The 10,826-nt window shown below is 32.8% G+C and overlaps 1 long non-coding RNA gene across 1 annotated transcript; it reads right to left on the bottom strand.

The window, feature by feature from the left end:
* Positions 1-2,078: 2,078 nt before the first annotated feature.
* On the bottom strand, positions 2,079-6,518 carry LOC149574725 (uncharacterized). Its single transcript, XR_016360089.1, has 2 exons — positions 6,328-6,518; positions 2,079-2,530 (listed from the first exon to the last, which is right to left on the bottom strand). It is a non-coding gene; the product is annotated as an uncharacterized LOC149574725 (long non-coding RNA).
* Between the last annotated feature and the right edge of the window lie 4,308 nt (positions 6,519-10,826).

Here is a 10,826-nt window from a genome sequence, read left to right on the forward strand (position 1 = left end):
GTGGAGATTTTTTTTTAAATAAATAGGAAAAGAAAAGTGATAGTTAAAAGTGGAGATTTAAAATATAATCTTATGTGAACAGATTAGATTATTAATAGTGTTCAATTTAAATAACGTAACATTTATTAAAATCTTTCAAATAGATTAATAAATATTATTTATTTAAATTCAAATTATCAAATATGAAGAAAAAAAATTATTTTTAAAAACTTCATCAAAAAAAGTATTATGAAAAATTTATAAGAGAAATAGAATATGAAAAAATAGCAACATCTAACAAATATTCTATTGACTAAAAAAATTATAGAAACTAAAAAACAATATTTCAAAAAAACTAAACTAATATAAAAAAATAAATTAAAATAATTTAAAAACTAAAATCTAAATCAATTTTAAAAGTCAAAAGTTAAATAAATACATATATCACAACATGAGTTAATGTGGAGATCACAACTAATTTTTTTAAAAATAAATAGAAAAAGAAAAACAATAGTTAAAAGTGGACAGAGCAACTAATAAATATCAATTTAACAAGAGTTAAAAGTGGAGCGAGATAAAAATTTAAAAACTGGCCAGTAAATAATTAACGAGAAGGAATTGATAAGTAGGAGATTATTTCCATAGCACATCAAATTGTGATATTGCTACGAGGATTTAACTCTGTGATTTTGAATCAAACTCATTAACCCATGTTTCATGACTAGTGATTCAACATGAATCCATCTCTGATGAACACTTAGCACTCATTGGATCTAGGTGATGCTCACAGCGGTGAAGTACTAGGACTTCCCATGAGGTCACCCATCCCAGTACTACTCTAGCTTGAGCGTGCTTAACTACAAAGTTTCCTCCATGGTTAAACCCAAAGCTTGCAACCCCATTTGCAAAACCTTCACCAAGTGTTGTGCCTCATGAACCATTCATTAAAAATCCCCTTAAGCTCATCAATTGATAAGTAGGAGATAATTTCCATAGCAAGTCAAATTGTGATATTGTTATCAGGATTTAACTGTGTGATTTTGAATTAAACTCATTGACCCATGTTTCATGAGCAGTGATTCAACATGAATACATCTCTCATGAGAATAAATGGAAAACTTAGCACTCATTGGATCTAGGTGATGCTCACAGGGTTGAAGCACTGAGACTTCCCGAGAGATCACCCATCCCAATACTATTCCAAACTAAGCACACTTAACTATAGAGTTTTCTCCATGGTTAAGCCCAAAGCTTGCAATCCCATATGCAAAACCTTCCAGCCAAACTAACAACTTTTCCATCAAAAAATTAATTTCTAAGAACAAAGTTATGACAAATAGCCTATCGGCTATATAAATAGAAAAAGAAAAAAAAAAGTTAAAAGTGGAGATAACAACTAATAAATGTTAAAACAAGAGTTAAAAGTGGACTGAGATAAAAATTGGCCGGTAAATAATTAACAAGAAGGATTTACAAATTTTCGATCAAACTAACAACTTCCAGTCAACTGACACCTTTTCTGTCAAAAATTTAATTTCCGCGAACAAAGTTCCCACAAATAGTGTATCGACTGAAAAATAAAATATTAAAAATCAGCTATCGTACATAAAGAGGTGGACAACTACGTGACTCCTCATAATAAGTGTAACATTTGACATTTTCATCCATTTTTTAGGGTTCAAAATAATGGCACTCAAGATGAATAATTATAAGTTTGACACATCAAATTGTGCACTCTAAATATCCGGTTACATTGGGATAAGTGGTGGATATGGAAGTTACTTCAGGTTACATCGGGATAAAGTGGTGAATATGGAAGTTAATCAATAACTTAAACAGTCTAGATTGATTTAGTTGAAAGTATTTTTATTTATGGATTGAAAGCAATTTTATTTGTTCGGCAGAGAACATATGGATATATTTGATGCACAACTAATTATTTTTCCAAGTCTATTGGCCAATAGTAGTCAAGTATTAAATTTTTTTCAAAGAAAACAAAAGTTAGCTATTATTGTTTTTTTTAACTCAATTAAAAACATAAATTTTCTTATTTCTCATTGGTTTGAGCAACGAGAAAAATAAATTTTCAGCTCGAAAAATAGAAAAACTATTACAGAATAAAATAATATAAAAGCTAAGCGTCTTCTCCAAGCCTCTTCTTCTTGAACCTTCTTCTGCAATTTCTAAATTATATTTTTAACTTTCTGCAGGTTGGTCTCCAGGCACAAATGGCTCATGGATAGGAATATAGGCCACTATTAGTTACATGATAATCAAAGAGTTCCATGTATCTGTAGATTATCAGTGGTAGCTCTGCCACCACACCAGTCCAAAGGCTTACGAGAGAATCAGGCGGATTGTGGTGACCAACTGCGGAGACTCTAAGGCCTTTGTCTTCACCTCTGACAATTTGTTGTTATAAAATTAATGCTATCTGCTTTGATAATTGAGGACAACATGTTCTGAACTCAACAGCCCTACCCAGCTGCCTACAATCTCAAACTTTGTGGGCTTTTAGATTGAGAAATCTGACGAGTATTTTGGGTGGCCCCTGCAATTCATCAAGGAAAAGGTTCGTGAGAATATCAACTTTCTAGTTAATAAATTGGAAATCCTTACAAATTATGTAGTGGATCAGGGAGATGTTAAAAAGTTCTTTCAAGGGTGCAAATGAATGAAAGAAAATGGCAAAACATATGACATCATCCATGTTATCATCCACCAGTTTGCATTGTTATCATCCACCAGTTTGGCTTGTTATCATTAACCCCATCTTCTATGTTAACATCATTAATTTATGCCTTAATCCCAGGTTGTTGAGCAACTCTAGTTTACGCTTCCTCTTTCCTCTCATTTAAAGATTTTATGGCGATGGAGAAAATAAATGGTAATGATGATTTTTGCTTTCTTTTGTGCATAGATTATACTTTTGTCATTTCACCATATCTGGATGATTTGGCTGACAGAGCGTACAGAGGAGAGATTGAATTTGAAGGTGATAGGGTTTCCCTGCTACCACTATATCAAAATGGTGAAGAAATGCCAAACCAAACTATGACTCGATAGTTTTTCTAGTAAGCCAAACACAAATTAATGTTAATTTTCATTTCTATTAATCTTATAACCCTAAGTTTTTCTCGGTGCAATATTATCAAGGAAGTCAGAACATTGGAAGAGTCTATCGGAGGTTGATAGAATTGTGCCCTGAGGCAAAGATAATTCTCACTGTGCGTGACACACAAATGTGCATATGAAACATATCATTGTGGTATCTATAATTTTGACATATAGGTTGAAAATCAATATAAAGATACATAATTAGCTTGGCCTAGGTCGCATGTATTTGGAAATATGGTTTTCGCTATAGTTATACTCTAAGAGAAGTTGATATTGTGACTCCTAGTTTATAGGAAGTCATTGGCATAATTGACTTAATCAACTCAATTGATGAACATTAATCGATGAGTTGGTCATCTTGAGTTATCTATTTTAGACTTCTAGTCGATAGATTGTGTGACATAGGTTTGGTCATTATGTATTCAACTTAGACAATTGATCAATGGGTTTGGTTGGGATTATTTTTATTGTGTATTGGATGTAGAACTCGGGGTCAATGTTTTTTGATTGTAAGGACTACCCCTGCAAAACAAAGGTCACATCAACAATCTCCGTAATATGCAAAAGAATCAACGAGAGTCAAAGTCTTTTGAATATTGACTAGTCAATATTAGTCGATTAACTATCATTAACTTTAATTAAAATGATACATATTCATATATACTCAAGTTTAAAAGAAACCAGAATTTCATTACTAGATTACCAATACCAGATACAGGATACCAGATAGTCTAACCATGACGACCAGGTTGAATTGAGCTCCAAAACTTGTCCAAGAACACAAGGGCGAGAATATTGTAAGAGTGCTTTACCACCCTACCACGAAGCTATTAAACTTTCCCAGAATCTTTCTTGACATGAAAGATACCCAGCCCAGTAACGAGATAGCCTAAACAAGTAAAACTTAGAAGAGTAATGGAATCGTGTTACACAAATAATGTCAAGAATAGTAAACAATCAACAAGATAACATAACAACATTTTCTTAGTTATCCTTTCAGTATCACAGTCCATCTCTATCATTTATAATAAATAAAGAAAAAAAATCACAACATGGTTTATCCAACATTGAGTTCCATATACCCATCAGCATACAAGGATAAGACCATAAGTCCATTTATCATCTATCCATTAATTTTATCATCTTAACTTATCTCTAGCAAGGAAATTAGTCCAACTTCCAAAATGGCATACAAGTACTACCATCAATTCTCTATTGACACATGTTATAAATATGCATATATTAAGCCAATCACATAGCTAACAATGAAACTCTTTCTCCATCAATTATTACTTCTAGTATGTGATCTTATCTTGAATTCCTCTCATAAAACATAAATACACAAGATGTATATTAAGTAACAAGAATGATACCATTACTTTCCATTCATCGTGTGATCATAATCTATATATAATGTAGGAGGCAATGGGAAATGCAATAATGTCTTTCTAAAAATGTCACATATGCGTCATGAAATGACCACATTTATGTAACATGATAATTTATAGGTCAACATCCTTCTATGAGTTACCAGTTCCTAAACATAGTTGATAAAGTAGTGGTAAAATAAATGATTTCTTTTGTGTATGAAAAAAATTCATGCAACACAAATGTCCATTCTTTTCTATGGTTTAGCCCAACACTTAAATGTTGATTTAACATTATGTGACTGATGTAAATACATATAGTTTTTCCTATGTTTTTAGTCAAACATATCAGTGCTGTAATTAGGCTTCAAACACCCAACAAAAATGTATTTAACACTCATATGATTGTTCTTTCCCTGTGGTACAATAAAGTATTTAAATGTAGATTGAGTGCTCATGCACTAAATCCAACACATAAAGATTTATACTGCTCCTACAGTACAGTCATACTCTTAAATACTAATTTGCGACTAGAAACAAAACAAAACCTCTATAGCCACTAATAATTCTATTAAACAATCGGTTGATGATAATAAACGAGAGAAAAGAATACCTCAATACAATACCTCTGTATATTTTACCATATGAATGCAAAAATATCCCTCATTAAACTCAAAGTCTGACAGCAATACATTATGGAGGTTTGGAAACTAATTCAAAACTACCATAATATCTGTAGTATTTCATCTCAATCAAGAATCAATTGTTAATAGTCATGCTAGAAATCTATCCTATAGTTTGATAACAGCAGGGAGAGAAGAACTCTTATAAAAACAATAAGTATGCTTTACCACATTTAGTCATATCTTCTTTTTAGAAATGCTCTGCACCAATCTTTCCCCTTCCAACAAATAGTCCAAGTTGATTGTTTGTGGATATTGGGTGCACGGGTCGACCCTGTGCTTTATGCTTTTGAAAATGATTATCTTCACAACTATTTATTATTTTTATTGTACTGATCAGAATAGCATCCTATTGTTTTGCATTAGGCTATGATCTTATTTTATTTTATTTTTGTTAGGAATGCTAAGGCCCAAAGCCTCACCAAACTTCAAGTTGCGCCCAACTCACGACTTAACTAAGAGTATACATAAAAATATGAAACTATCTGGAGCCTATTACAGCTAAAATTTATCTTTCCTGCTAACTAAAACCCCAATTAACATATATTTCCTACAAGGACATAAATTAAGTATTTGGGATCCAATGTAGCAGATACAGTGTGGCCTGTCGGGTTAAAAGCTATTTTGCGACATTCAACTATCTCATAATTTACCTCTCTATCTGTTCCAAATAAACCAATTTTTATAAAACATACGGACAATTAAAATGCTTATAGCTCTGGAACCAAGAGTGCCTGTCCCCCAGGAGTACCAACTCATTTTGAGGGATCCGATAAAATATCCCGAATGTTAACTTGCCATTACAACTGATACATTTTCCTTCGCTAATCTATTTGTGAAAGGGGGAACTAAAAAATGAAACCAATGGAGCTCAAACGATCAGGATTTCTTTTTAGGCTTGTTTACAATGTGCTCATTCGAGCTATGTATGCTTAATTTAACGGAATTTGAACATTATCTTGTCAAAGATTATAAAATTTGATTCTGTTAAAACTTCTTTAAAATGGTGTAGAAGTGGGTAGATGTGGGAAAAAATCTAGAATGAAATAAATTCTTGACATTTAAAAACTTTATCTTAGAGATTCTTTCTTAATTCTAAGGAACAACGCACAACCATCAACAAGACAGTACATATTGCATGATATAGCAAAATTATGAAGGTATACATCTCCGTTACCTACCTCTGTTTGTGGCAAGAAAAAAAAAACTTGAAAGAGAAGGCTGAGCACTGACTTCGATTGCAAAATGCAGGCTGAGCAATGCTCCACAACCCTTGCTGTGGGAGGGATGGAGTAAAATATCTAACAAGAATTCCCAGAATCCTGATTCGAAAAGTTATGATAAGCCAAGAAGGATCATCGATTACGGAACTGTCAAGGTCCGCCCGTAATTGAAAATGCTATTTTTTAGACTTAACTAAAATTAGACGTGGCAAACAGTAGCGATTATTCGGTAGATTGAGAAATGGGTTATGACATTGATACATTAGACTGTGTGGCCTTCTATCATTCATCTTCTTATTGTATTGGTAAATATATGCTGTTAATTTTGAGCTAAATGATACATTTTGATGTAAAAATGTCAACTTTTGGAAACATTTAGATGCATAATGATGATTAAATGTTAATGAATACATTGATGGTGTTATATGTGGATGCCATTATACTTTATGATGATTTAAATAGTGATGAGTTAGATATAAGCTGAATGCATTACATGATTTTGTTTCATGAATACTAACCTAATGTTGTGGATGCTTACTCACTTAGTGAGCATGACATGCTAGACGGTACGTATGGTTTGTTATTTTTGTACCCATGATCAAGGTGTGATTAAAGACAAGTTTAAAGAAAATATTAACTCTAGATATTTATAGCTAAGCACTTATCTTTCCAGCTATTGACATTGTGAATGAGTGTCATGCCCAAAAACGCCAACCAGATATGTTTTAATATATTTAAAAAATCATAATAGGATTAAAGGTAATAAACAAGTTTTCAAATAAATTCACTTAACTTCCTCACGCACATGTATAACTATAAAATTTAAACACAACTCAAATGCAAATTTTCTTAACATATTTTAAACTTAAAATTGCACAGCCAAGTATATATCAACATGTTATCTAATTAATCTAATTTAAACAAATGTGATTACCAATCATAAAAATGTGCAGTAAGATAACACCATCACATCTGATTTTCTTTTTCTTTAAATTTACATATGCAAAACTGAAAACAAGCTATAAGACTCAATGCAAGCATATTACTCAAACACCATTTTATTGGCAAACCTAATTCAAAGGCTCAGCCGGGAAAGAATCAGGAAGAAAACTCGGCTTCGTTGCCAATCCAACAAAGTTTGAAATACCAATTTGCATAGGATATCAATCCCAAATTTCAACAATATAATTGAATTTTCTTCATGACCCTCATCAAGGGATTCAAAACGAATTCTGCAACACATTCAAGAACCATGGAGGGAACAAATATCTGATCAGGTGACAACCAAGCATAACTAAGAGACAATCAAACAAGCATAATCATACATGGTTTACACAATGGATTCACAATGAATCAAAACTAGGGAAAGGTGGATTCTTCCAACAGGAGAAGTCAAGCACAACACCAATTCAAATGCCCAATCGGGGCTAATAACCAAGAACTTCCGTTCTTCCATTTAAACATGCCATACTCATACCAGGTTTGTGCTGACGGGTAGGGGCCCATAACACCCTACCTTTTATCCCTCTTCTCATCCTGAGAAGAGACTCTACACTGGTTGGAGTTCAACTAAATAGACCTTTCCCAAAATTGGTCACTTCTGCCCTCTCCAAGGGTGAGTAATACCAAAACACCCATGCAAGGAAAACTCAAAATTGCAAACATAAACAAGAAAGGAACTCATCCAAAATAACATGGTTTACAAATCTTCCCAACATACCCACAAACATACAAACATTCAACCAACAACAAGGTAGCATAAGCATGAAACAAACAAAATGAAATCTGAACAAGGGACATGAGAATTCCAACCTTCACAAAGAGGTAATGGAAATGAACAAGTTTGAGTAGAGTTTCCACTTCCTTCCTTCAACCTTCAAAAGATTCTCTCTAAATGTAGAGATTGGGTAACAACCTCAACTAGTCCAACAAAGGCCTCTAAATAAGCCTCAAACTCAACCACCAAAGGGGATCAATAACTTCTCCCACCCACTTGCAATTCTAGAAACTCCTAACTCTACCCTCACTATGGTTAGACACTAAAAAGGAGGTGGGGTGAGGCATCTCATGGAACCATGGTCAATTTTCGCACAAAGGCAAAAAGAGACTTTTTGAGTGACCTCAAAAGTCAATAAAAAGGGCTTAGGGGTTGGAAAAGACCCCTAACCCATACCCATACCCTTTGGGTATAATTATATCATGTTTTAAGCCTTAGGAAAGAGGTTTAGAGCCAAATAAAAATTTAGGAATAAAATAGCACCTTCTAACTACTTTAACATGCAAATAGGCACTAATCCGGATTAGGGATGACTAACCCCAATTAAGAACCCACTTAGAAAACTGACACTATCTTAACCCAACTTGGTCCAAAGATTACACAACTAACCCTAATCATCTCACTGAAGAACATAAACAAATTACGAGTGTCAAGCGACACTAAAAGAACATAGTTACGAACACTAACATTTACTGAACACAGAAAGATACATACATACATCTCACAGTACAATACGTGAATTACGAACAACACGATTTCCAAAATTAGCACATAAAGATCAGTTCTGTTCCTCCGTAGGGTCTCTCGGCTAAATATCTGCACACTCATTGCACACATCAGTAGTCCCGTAAAATCACATGTACATAAATGTATACATATCATAAATTAAAACATACATCAATACGGGTTCCTCTCATCCTATTCAATTCTTTAACCATTTAAAATATCTTAAACCAAACTGTTAATCCTATCTCTTACTTAATTTATCGACATACATAAAGCATTAAATGACAACATCAAATATCTAAAAGTGACATCACACAACATGAAATAATAAAATATGTTCAAGCATTAGATAATGTCTCGACATCTCGAGTCGTGAGTATCCAAATAATAGTAATGTATCACTATGCTACGATGGATCGGGGTGAACTCAGAACATAATGCTTCAATTATTTAACTATTTAATTCATTTCTACTCATATTTAATCATTAGTCATTACATACTCGATATGACATCTAACTTATTCATTAATTCAAATTAAATACAAGAATAATCATTGTTAGGCATGCATATACCTAACATCATAGACATCACCATTTGAGGAATACTAAACTCTTTGGAACATAAAACTTAGTCATCGAGGTGTCAAAGTCAACACCCTTATCATCAGTTAAAAGAGTCTCATATCATCGTTAAAGAAATTTTAATGTTAGAATAGTCAAGATAATGCAGTTTGTTCTCAAATCACTAAATATTTAAAGCATGAATGCATTAGGATCTCAGTTCTTATTAGGACATGTAAACCATAAAACAAAATTTCATAACCATTCTTACTTCCTACAATAGTTTTAACAGAAAGATACATATTTAATCAGTACATGCAAGGAGGAACCTTACAATGAGCCATAGATATTGTGAGTGTATATGTATGTGTATGGAAGGAAGTGGATGTAAAAGTATCTACCAGCATGATCAAATCCACATGATGCCAAGGTATGGCAAGTAAACATAGGTATGTGTGTCATATCATGCAATTTTAAGGTAATATATTACTTAAAATTTAGAGTCCTTGAGATAAGGAAGTGTTGATTTGATAATTCTTCATATATTTTAGTTGAATTATGATATATGAAGGATGGATATAATTTGATCATGTTTCTATGAGCACTAACCTATAAATCTGGTTTTTAGTGTATCTGAGTGGTTGCAAAGTGAAGATGAGAGTGTGGTTGAGGTAGAGAAGGCTACCTCCTTAGAAGGGGAAGGTCAAATTTTCTGGTAGCCTGTACACACCACATATTTATTATTGTGTTGGTTTAATAACCCTTATTTCTTCCTTATATCAAGTCAAATTTGAGTTTTGTTTCTACATTAAGCTCTTATGATGGAAAAATAAATGGTAAATAGTAAATTATTTATGTCATGCTTATGATATATGAGGATGAATCATAAACTACATTACCTTACTTAGTAGACACAAATGGTGTATAATGCATTTTGATCTTGTTCATTAGATAGAAGTCTATAATGTTGATAGAAATGAATGAAGCATGTGCCTTATTATGAGTAATGAATTTGATTTTCTTAATTGTCTTTAGAAATTATTTCAATTCTTATATATCAATGCATCATGACGATGCATATTATAAGTGGAGGAGGATGTCACAACCTGATTCTCCATAACTCAATTAAATTGGAAAACTTGTTGTCACATGGATTTTGTTAGAGAAATTAATTAATTAATATTCATATTACTTGCACTAAGGATGTAATTAGTTGGACATGAATCATTACTTCATCTTGATCGAATAACAAAAAAAGGGGGGGATTGGGTCAGTTACACCTAAAAATGAGGGGAATATATCATACGGTCATGGCTCTCTAAGGAGGTACGGAGAGAAGATGGAGAACTTGGGCTGGGAACTGTGAAAAGAGTGGGAAAACAAGCTTGACAAC

Source organism: Cupressus sempervirens, chromosome 2 (genome assembly GCF_028749045.1).
Source record: "Cupressus sempervirens isolate cs-2001-9-10 chromosome 2, ASM2874904v1, whole genome shotgun sequence".
Taxonomy (NCBI): domain Eukaryota; kingdom Viridiplantae; phylum Streptophyta; class Pinopsida; order Cupressales; family Cupressaceae; genus Cupressus; species Cupressus sempervirens.